We start from the raw sequence: 9,827 nt of genomic DNA, 5'->3' as shown, positions 1-9,827 counted from the left end.
GGAATCCAAAATGCCATCAGACACAAGACGCTCAACTCTACCTTTTGAAATATGACCCAAGCGCTTATGCCATAATGACGCTGAATTTTTTTTATTTAATTTACGCTTAGTACCACGCGATTCCGCATGCAAAGTTTCATTATAAGAAGTAATTGTATCAAGCAAATATAGGTTATCATAAGTACTCAAATAACCGGTTCTCACAACATTTGAATTAAAAGATAAACTGAATTGATTGTTTCCAAATGAACAAGAATAACCTGATTTGTCCAATACAGAAACAGAAACCAAATTCCGTCTAAAAGACGGTACTACAAAAGTATCTTTTAAATCCAAATAATAACCAGTTCCTAACAATAACCTAAAGTGCCCAATTGCTTCCACATCTACCGATTGTCTGTCGCCCACAAAGATGTGTCTTTCAACATCACTTGGCTTTCGATAGCTCAGGCAACCCTGCATAGAAACACTTATGTGAGTAGTAGCACTAGAATCTAACCACCAAGTGTTTCTAGGTATTGAAGCTAAATTAACCTCAGAACAAACCAAAGCAAGGAACGTACCCTTATTATAACGCCAGACGTGATATTTTGTACAGTCCTTCTTTACATGTCCAGGCTTCTTACAGAAGAAACAACCCTGATTATCCTTATGTTGTTTCTTCTCAACTGGACCCTTAGCAGCTTCCTTATCATTCTTCCTTTTCTTGCCATTATCCTTAGAGGCATAGGCCAAATGAGCACTTTCTGTCTTATCTTGCTTTAACCTGTCTTCTTCTTACACACAGTATGAAATGAGCTCATTTAGAGTCCATTTCTCCTTTTGACAGTTATAACTGACCTTAAATTGATTAAACTGTGCAGGAAGAGAAAACAGAACCAGATGCACTAATAACTCATCACAAAGATCGAGTTTAAGTGCCTTAAAATTTGAAGCAATATGAGACATTTCCATAATGTACTCCCTGATGTTTCCCTTGCCCTTATACTTCATCGAAATCAAACGAGCTAAAAGCGTGCTTGTTTCTACCTTATCGTTTTTAGCAAAACGCTTCTCAATTTCGGCAAGGAAATCTTTAGCCTTAGTAATCCCTTCGGATTCTATGCCCCTGAAGGCTTCCGGAACGCCGCGCTTAATGATCATAAGACTCATGCGATTTGAACGCTCCCACTTCTCATGCTCCTTCTTTGCATCAGGAGTGCTTTCCGCATTGAGAGGTTGGGGTTGTTCAGTTCTTAATGCATAGTCAAGATCCATGCAGCCAAGAGCAATTAATATGTTCTCCTTCCAAACCTTGAAGTTTGTCCTATTTAGCATGGGAATTGAGTTGATGTTAGCAGAAATTGTTGCAGCAGATGCATTAGCTGAAATAAAACAAAAATGCTCATATCAATAACCATAATCAATAAAATTCAAATAATGACAATCCCCATCCAAGATATCGGGCACAACATTAATATCAAGTCTTTGGACAGTTATATTAACTTGTAAGTGATACCTTGTTGCAATGATCAAACATTGACAATAACTCATGTCAAATAATGAAACTATCTTTGGATCGATTCATTATTCACATGTAAACCTTATAATTGTCACACGCTTATCATCGCAGATGTGTATACAGTTTAAATAAATATTAATCTTCATTTGGGCCGATTAAATATTTACACGAAAGCATACACACAAATATCTCACATTCCTCATGAACAATCTACACAAGAGATGTTACTTTGGCAACTTCTTATTTTAATTAATCAATTGGAGTGAGAGACAACCTTAATTCCTTAGTGTCATAATATTTGAATTAAATAATTAATTTAAAAAAACCAAATTAGATTTAAATTAAAAAGTTTTAATTTAAATCAACTGTATTTCCAAAAAACTTAATTGGGGTCTCACTGCTTAATTAGGGCCCATAACTTAATTGAATAAATTAAGTATACCAAAGTGGACCTATGAAAAGCTGAGGCTTAACCATAGTGAACACGAAGTTCGCTTAACTTCGAACGCGAGGTTCGACTGTATTGAGTACGAGACTCACTTAAGCACGAACGCGAGGTTCGTCTGAGAACGAACGCGAGGTTTGTTTGAAAAAATGAACGCGAGGTTCAACTTGAGAACGAACGCGAGGTTCGTTAAAAAAAAATGAACGTGAGGTTCGACTGAAGCACGAACGCGAGATTCGACTGAAGCTCGAACGCGAGGTTCGACTGAAGCACGAACGCGAGGTTCGACTGAAGCACGAACGCGAGGTTCGTTAAAATTGAGCTTGACGCTCACCTGAGTTGAACGCGAGGTTCACCTTAGAACGAACGCGAGGTTCGTTTGAAGCTTTCAGCTTCGCCAAAATTTGAGGTAACCATCTCCTTAATGTTCGGCACGTTTCATGCACGAACCCTTAGGGTTTCAAACCAAAACCGCCACCGACAAACCAAAAAAAAAAAATTCCTTGATTTTATTTTTTCAAAATCAGATCCAGACCAAGAAAAAATCGAAGAAAAATCTAAAAAAATTCCAAAAAGTTACTGTTTACCAGCGATTTTTTAGTTACTGTTCATCCGAAAAACTTTTCGTTACTGTTCATCCGAACAAAAAAAAAATTATTGTTCATCCGAAAAAACAAAACTGAATCTTTAACCAGAGATTTAAGATCAAAAAACCCAATAAAACTTAAATCCCTAAGAATTAATCAAGGTGGCTCTGATACCACTTGTTAGATCTAAATCAAAACTTGAGATCTAAAACCATATAGCCATGATTAATTCAAAGAGATTAACAATAATCATAAATGAGCGGAAGCTTATACCTGAATCCATGGATGAACCTTAAGATGGGTTTTGGATCTTCTAACCTTAGGGTTTCTCTAAATCCGAATTTCTCTAGCTAGATGAGGGTGTAGAGAATTAGAGAATGTAACCCTAGGTTAGGGACCATAACCCCTTATTTATAGATGTTGTACTTTTGTAATTTAGCCCCTCAATAAATCACAATTACAACCTGGTATCTGCACATATAACCCCATGATTATATTTAAATACCCATTAACCCAACTTAATTGATCACTTTAGTGGGTTATCCTGAAAGATAGCAATACACATTGATTAATCATATGTGCCCACAAATAGATTTATTAGATTAAATCCAACATTTGTTGCCACAACTTTTACTCTTGATGTTTTTCCATCCTTCAGGGCTCCATGTCAGTAATTAAACTTTCTTTTCGGAAGAATGCGTTGACAGAGATAATGTTATTGATAGCGACGAAGATGACGATGATGGTGAGAATGGTCATAATAAATAGTGATGATGATGATGATATGATGGTAGTGAAAATGAGTTAAAACATCATATAAAGCTAGCAGGCATTGGGCTCAACATACAACCTTTTGTTATATGTAGCTTAATCTTCAACATAGAATAATAGCATATTCAAGGTAGACGTTGTAAATCTAATGTAACTACATATCATAGTTTTAGACCGAGTAGACACGAACGAGTTAACTAATCCACTAAATAAAATAGAAGCTGCATTTCTAAATTTACTACATCTAATTTCGAAAATGGAATTATGGACTTGGCTAATACTCGTATTTAAAAGTTACGATCACACTAGTACTCAGTTGTTGTTCTTTTTAACCTAATCTTAGATAGAAAAGATGAAACTCTTTCAGGAGATTTCATAGTATGAAATCTTTGTTGATCGTTCTAATAGAGCAATCGGTCTGATCTCTATTATAAGATCCTCTCTTCCACGATAAGCAAATATCGTTCCTAATCTCTTTCCAGCAGCACCAGGTTTAAAATCTTAATAGAGAAAATCATTAATATAACCATTACCTGAGCTAGTTGTTTCCATATATAAGGATTAATTGTACATAGACCCCTGTACTATTGTCGTCTTGAATTTACTACCTCTGCAGTTTCATTGTTGCAGATACTGCGCCAAGGTGAAACTAACGAGGGTAAAAGAGTCAAACAATAATCCACGAGCCTATGTGCGGTTAACCCTGTGAAATCTAACAAATATTTTGATTAATGTGTTATTCTGCTCACAAGGACCGCCCCTTTTGTGAGCTTTCAGCTATAGAGCCTGGAGGATTCTGAACAATGTATTTGTCATGCAAAACTTAAGGCTAAGAGCTTATCAATACTTAGATGAAGGGTGTTATATATTTATATATCCGAGTGTTTGTAATTCTTCAATGTGAATAGAGTATTGTTTGGTAGGCGATTTGAGGAGGGAAGGTGTTGAGGTGAGGTACAATCATGTGGAGAGATGAACATTCCAAGTCTTTCTGTTTGGTTGGAGGGGAGAGGAGAAATACATGTTTTTGTAGTTCATTTTCTCTCTCTTTTTGAACCCTCTAAAGTTGGAGGGATTCTTCTCTCTAACTTTTTAATTCATTTTGTAGTGTCCTGCCGCTCCCCCCTCTCTTCCCTCACTCTACTTCCTCATCTAAAAACCTCCTACTAAAAGCAAATCCTATCCTTATCCCTCCCCTCCCCTCTCTTCCCTCCTACCAAATCATAAAGGAAAAAGATTGCGTTTACAAACCTTGACTCTGAGGCTAAAGACGGTTTCTTCAGAGCTACCTAAATAAAATGGTAGCAAACTATCAGTCCATTTGGAACAAAATCTAAGATTGTGTTCGACAATTGTCCCATTGAATAAATTAGGGGAACCGGGTCACCAACATGGTTAAGAGCTTGCATCTTACTTTGCAAAAACTAAGTCAAAACCAAACATCAAATTGTTAAGTACCGAATATGATATTGTTTGTATTTTTTTCACTAAATGGTGTGGATTATTTTGTTTTTTTTGGGTATGGATTCAATGTTTTAATTTTGTTGATTCGATGAGTTTAATGGCCATTGGGTATAAAGGTCCCAAACAAATCATGTTACAATCAAAGTTAAGTTTTATTTAACTATGGAGTATTTTCTACACAAAAAAGCTTTGGAATGTCAAAATTAAAGTTTATGAATTTTTGAGGTATATTTTGAGAAAGAAAAAAAAGGGAAAATTGTGTCTAGGCCCCAAAATATAAAAGGGGATGTAACTAGGCCCCCCTTATTTTTTTGGGTGACCAAGCCCCCAATACAACATCTACTTGTGTTTCAGCGCCTATTTAGCTTTCCAACACAACACAGTGATAAACATTTGTTCAAAACCCAAAACTGCCCTTAACCCATTTCGTTTCTTCTTCTTCTTCTTCTTTCTTCTTCTTCTTCACTTCTTTAGCCTCTTAGTTTTGGGGCTTTTTCTTTGTTTCTTTCTTTCTTCTTTAGCCTCTTAGTTTTGGGCTTTTTCTTTAGCCTCTTAGTTTTGGGGCTTTTTCTTTGTTTCTTTCTTTCTTCTTCTTCACTTCTTTAGCCTCCCTCCGCCACCCTCCACCGCCTCCCTCACATCTTCAGCAAGGTCCTCGAGCTCCCGTTCCCCTCCAACGCCGACGTGGAGGTTGACGAGGGCCCCCACCGCGTTCAAATTCACCGCCTCCGCCATCGATGATCTCAGTGAATGTGTTAGGGCCCACGCGATTGAAATCTACCCTGAGATTTTGAAGGTGGTGGTTAAGGATGAGAGCGGGGACCGTCGCGGGGAGGAGGAGGGGGAGATGGAGATGGACAGGTGGCACTTTTGGCTGTCGAGTGGGGCTTCGCCGAGATTGGCGACGACAAAGCATGTTGGCGGGGAGTTGGTTGTGATTGTGCCGAAGGGGGCCGAGGATGAGGATGAGGATGAAGAGGGAAGAGAGGAGTTTGGTATTTGTCAGCTGGTTCTTGTACGATGATGGTTCGTTTCTGTTGATTGTTATTGTACGTTTGATGCTCTGGGTTGATGAATCAATGATCAATGTTTGCGAATTTGAAATCATGGTTTACTCTTTTCTTTTGAAAATTCAAATAAGTTGCAATTTGTTCCGATATATTTCTTATTTATTTTGACACTAAAGCTTTGCTATGTTATAGGAAGGAAGAAAGAGGTGAAAAGATCTGATGTGTAGTTGCTTAATCCTGTGGTAGTTCATTGGAGTTTCACGAACTATTTATTTTGATATTGCACCAATTTGATGGTTCATAGTTGTGGTTGTAGATTGATTGCTTATTATGTGTGAAAGTTGATGTTTAGATTGAAGAAACCAGTGAATGATTATCAAGGGTCTAACCATATGCTTGTTGCGGGTATGGTTCAACTCATTTAAAGTTGTGTTTGCCATTTTTATGTACTGATAGCTTGCTTGTGTGTTTGTGTTTAGTTTCTAGTATATTCGGCCCGCAATTTATGTGAATGGTTAAAGAACTACTATGATATTCATATGAACTGGACTTTGCTATTATGGTATTCATATATAGGCTTCTGGAACTTCAATTGTATCATTATCATCAGTGTCTATAGTTTTCATGAACTTGTGTCTTGTTTTGCCAGCCTGTTATACTCAGCTGATCCTTACACTCAAAACTTTTGATGTTTAAATGATATACACATGCATGAAGTACATTTGCACATCTATAGGAAGTGAGGGAATTTATGTACTCAATATTTGTACACACGCACATGCATGCATGCCCGTGCATAAAGAGACATACATGCATGTGTATATATAGTTTCTATTGTTGTCTCATTTCCTAGTTCCCTTTGATGGCTAACTGATTTCTTCTTTCCTACTGCACATGTATGAATCTTTTGTAGCCACCATATATTTCATCGAAATTCTTTGGCTCAACATAGTTTTGTGCTTGTGGATGGCGGTTTATTAATAACTTGTATGCCATGTTGGTTTGTAGTTTCTCTAATAATTCTCAAATATTACTGCAATAAAGATGTGAGCTTGTGATGTCAACCTCTATGAGAGAAGAACTCACTGATTTGAGGAGAAGCTTGAATTTGAAGGATAAATTGATTGAAAAGTACTATGATATTGAGATGTCATGAGGTAATTTCTAAACTCAAACAAGAGTTTAAGTTGAATAAACAAAGGAAATGAAGCTTGTTATTGCTTGGATGAGGTTGTGAAAATAAGAAGAGAAGAAATAAATTTGATGGGTGAGCTTGCAGAAGAAAAGAGGAAGAAGATGTTAATTTTTATAATAGGATTGTTTGTACTCTTTACTCTTGTATAGTTTCTCCAGAATTGCTTGTAACGTGTCATGTTTCATTGTTCAGTTAATTATACTATATGTTCTTGTGGTTTGGTTGTACTTAGATAAAAAATTAATAAAATGTATTGTGTCTATTTAGTGATCAATTTTGGTGTAATTTATTACGATTGTATGTGAAATGTATTGTGGCTGTCATGTGAATATATACAAGTTCATTCAAATAGAACAATTTGGATGGAAAGAGTATGTTTTGCACAGATCTAATTTCTAGATTAGAGACTCACTAAGGTTACAATTTTCCTTATAAGCAAGTATGTTTGAGGGAACTGCTTATGAAATCTCAAAGACAAAGGAAAAATATTGCAAGTGTTTGCTATTGTGATCCTAAACATGCTTAAAATCACAATGTTGGAGGATCAATAATTTGGTGTGTACTCAATCACGTGTGAGAAATCGATTCATGGCATAAGAAGTATGAAGTTTGTTAACTTTCAGGTGTATATGTTAACAATATGAAATGAGCATGTTAACTCTCTATATGTTGGCTAAAAATGTTAACAATATGAAATGAGTATGTTAACTCTCTATATGTTGGCTAAAAATGTTGGCTTTTAACCTGAACATGTTAGCTTTCACATGAGCATGTTAACTTTTATCTGTATATGTTAACTTTTAGGTGTATATGTTAACATTCACGTGAACATGTTAACTATCAACTGTATATGTTAACTTTCATCTACGTATATTAACTTTCTTATGAACATGTTAACTTTCAGCATAGTATGTTAACTTTCAACATAGTATGTTAGTTTTCTTATGAAGATTGTTTGATAGGATGAATGACATGAACTTGATTTTAAAACCTAATTTAATTGGATCTCGCAAGTTTGTTTGTGTTTCATCGAAGTTGTAATATGTGAATTTGTAAGAATATTCATATTGTATACCCAAGCAATATCACCTGAAAGAAGTTTTAAAAGCAGCTTATCTTTTTTGTTTTTTCGACTATGTTATCTTTCAGCTGAATAAATTATCTTTCACGTGAACATGTCAACTTTCTTCATCACGTGTTAACTTTAATCTGAAGATATTAACTTTCATCCTAATATGTTAACTTTAATTGTTACATGTTAACTTTCATCATTATATGTTAACTCTCCTCATAACATGTTAATCCAAAATTAAAACAACATACAAAAATGGAGACAAACATATGCCTCATTGTACCAATAGACGTGTATTAGAATCGACACATTAAAACTTCAAGAATAAGAAAAAACCCACTAAAGTAAAACTTGCTACAACTTCTCATGATATCTTAAACATATGTAAATCGTTCAAGCCCACAATTATGGATCATTCTTCTACTCAGTTTCGAGTACAACCACAAAAAAATAACTAACGGATCATAAGTTCTCACAAGTTCAGACATGTTTTTTTATACAAATATCTTACAAAAAAACACTCCAATCTCCATGCAAATCTACAAATTTTAGTATACATGCAATCTTTAGAAAGAAGCTGAGCTTGATCTTCGCAGTTGATGCTTTGGTTCTGGTGGCGGCGCAGAATGTAATATTGTTCTCTTCTTCAAGTCGTGAGGCCTTGATCTCCAGTTCATTGGTATATGTCTATCCATTACAAAAACAAGCTTCTCTCAAAACACAACACATTCATAAGATGAGAAAAAGTAATCATTCTGAGAAAAAGTTAGCATGTTATGAAGAAAGTTAACATATTATTATGAAAGTTAACATATAACAGTAAAACATATTATGATAAACGTTAACATGTTTACCTGGAAAGTTAACATGTTACGAGGAGAGTTAACATATAATGATGAAAGTTAATATGTACCAGTTAAAGTTAACATAGGATACATGTCATGTTCTTATTAATCATGTTCTTGCTGATCATGAGATTTGACAGACATTCTATGTTCTCATGAGATTTAATATTAATCAAAATTTTACTTATTTTGTCACACATAAGAGACAACCAAACCGTATGGTTAGATAAATAGCACAATTATCGGCTGGAGCTTTTAGATGTTATAAATGTTGCAGCACTGGATTCACAAAGGTAACGTCAGCTGATAAAAAACTTGGTAAAATAAAAATTCTAAGCCATTGCAAAACAAAATCTTACAGTTAAGAACACACCCAAAAGAGAAAATTAGTAACAAATTTTTAAAGTAACAAATGGGCACAACAAAACAAATAATTTTTTTTCTTCTCATATATAATGAACAACGAAGAGCTGATGGTTAATTCCTTAGAAGGTTGTGGTCCTGGGGACATTGACTTACATTGATCATACCACAGAGTCTCAAGACTCCCAAATAAAATTTCATATGTTTATGTGTAATACTAAGCTTATTACTTCAGTGAAGCAAAATGACAAACTACTGGTGTGCAGGGTACAAAAGAGCCACAAGAATCAAACACACATATATAATCATAGGAAAGTGGGTTACGCCATGAATCTGCACCTATAAAACCACTCAAAGGAGAATAAAATTCAAGAACTGAAATAATTAATCACTCACCTGATCACCATATTCAACGTTAATATACTCCCCCTTCGCCCACTTTATTTGCCTCCAAATCTCTGATGCCTTGAACTGAAACTCCTCCCTGCTAGCCGAAAAATAAACTGAATACAGTAAGTCTCCATCTCTCCCCGGCACTTTGGTCACCACTCCCTTCCACCAGACTCCGTTGTAG

The sequence above is a fragment of the Asparagus officinalis genome, chromosome 1 (genome assembly GCF_001876935.1).
Source record: "Asparagus officinalis chromosome 1, Aspof.V1, whole genome shotgun sequence".
In the NCBI taxonomy this organism is placed as follows: domain Eukaryota; kingdom Viridiplantae; phylum Streptophyta; class Magnoliopsida; order Asparagales; family Asparagaceae; genus Asparagus; species Asparagus officinalis.
This window is presented reverse-complemented; position numbering follows the sequence as displayed.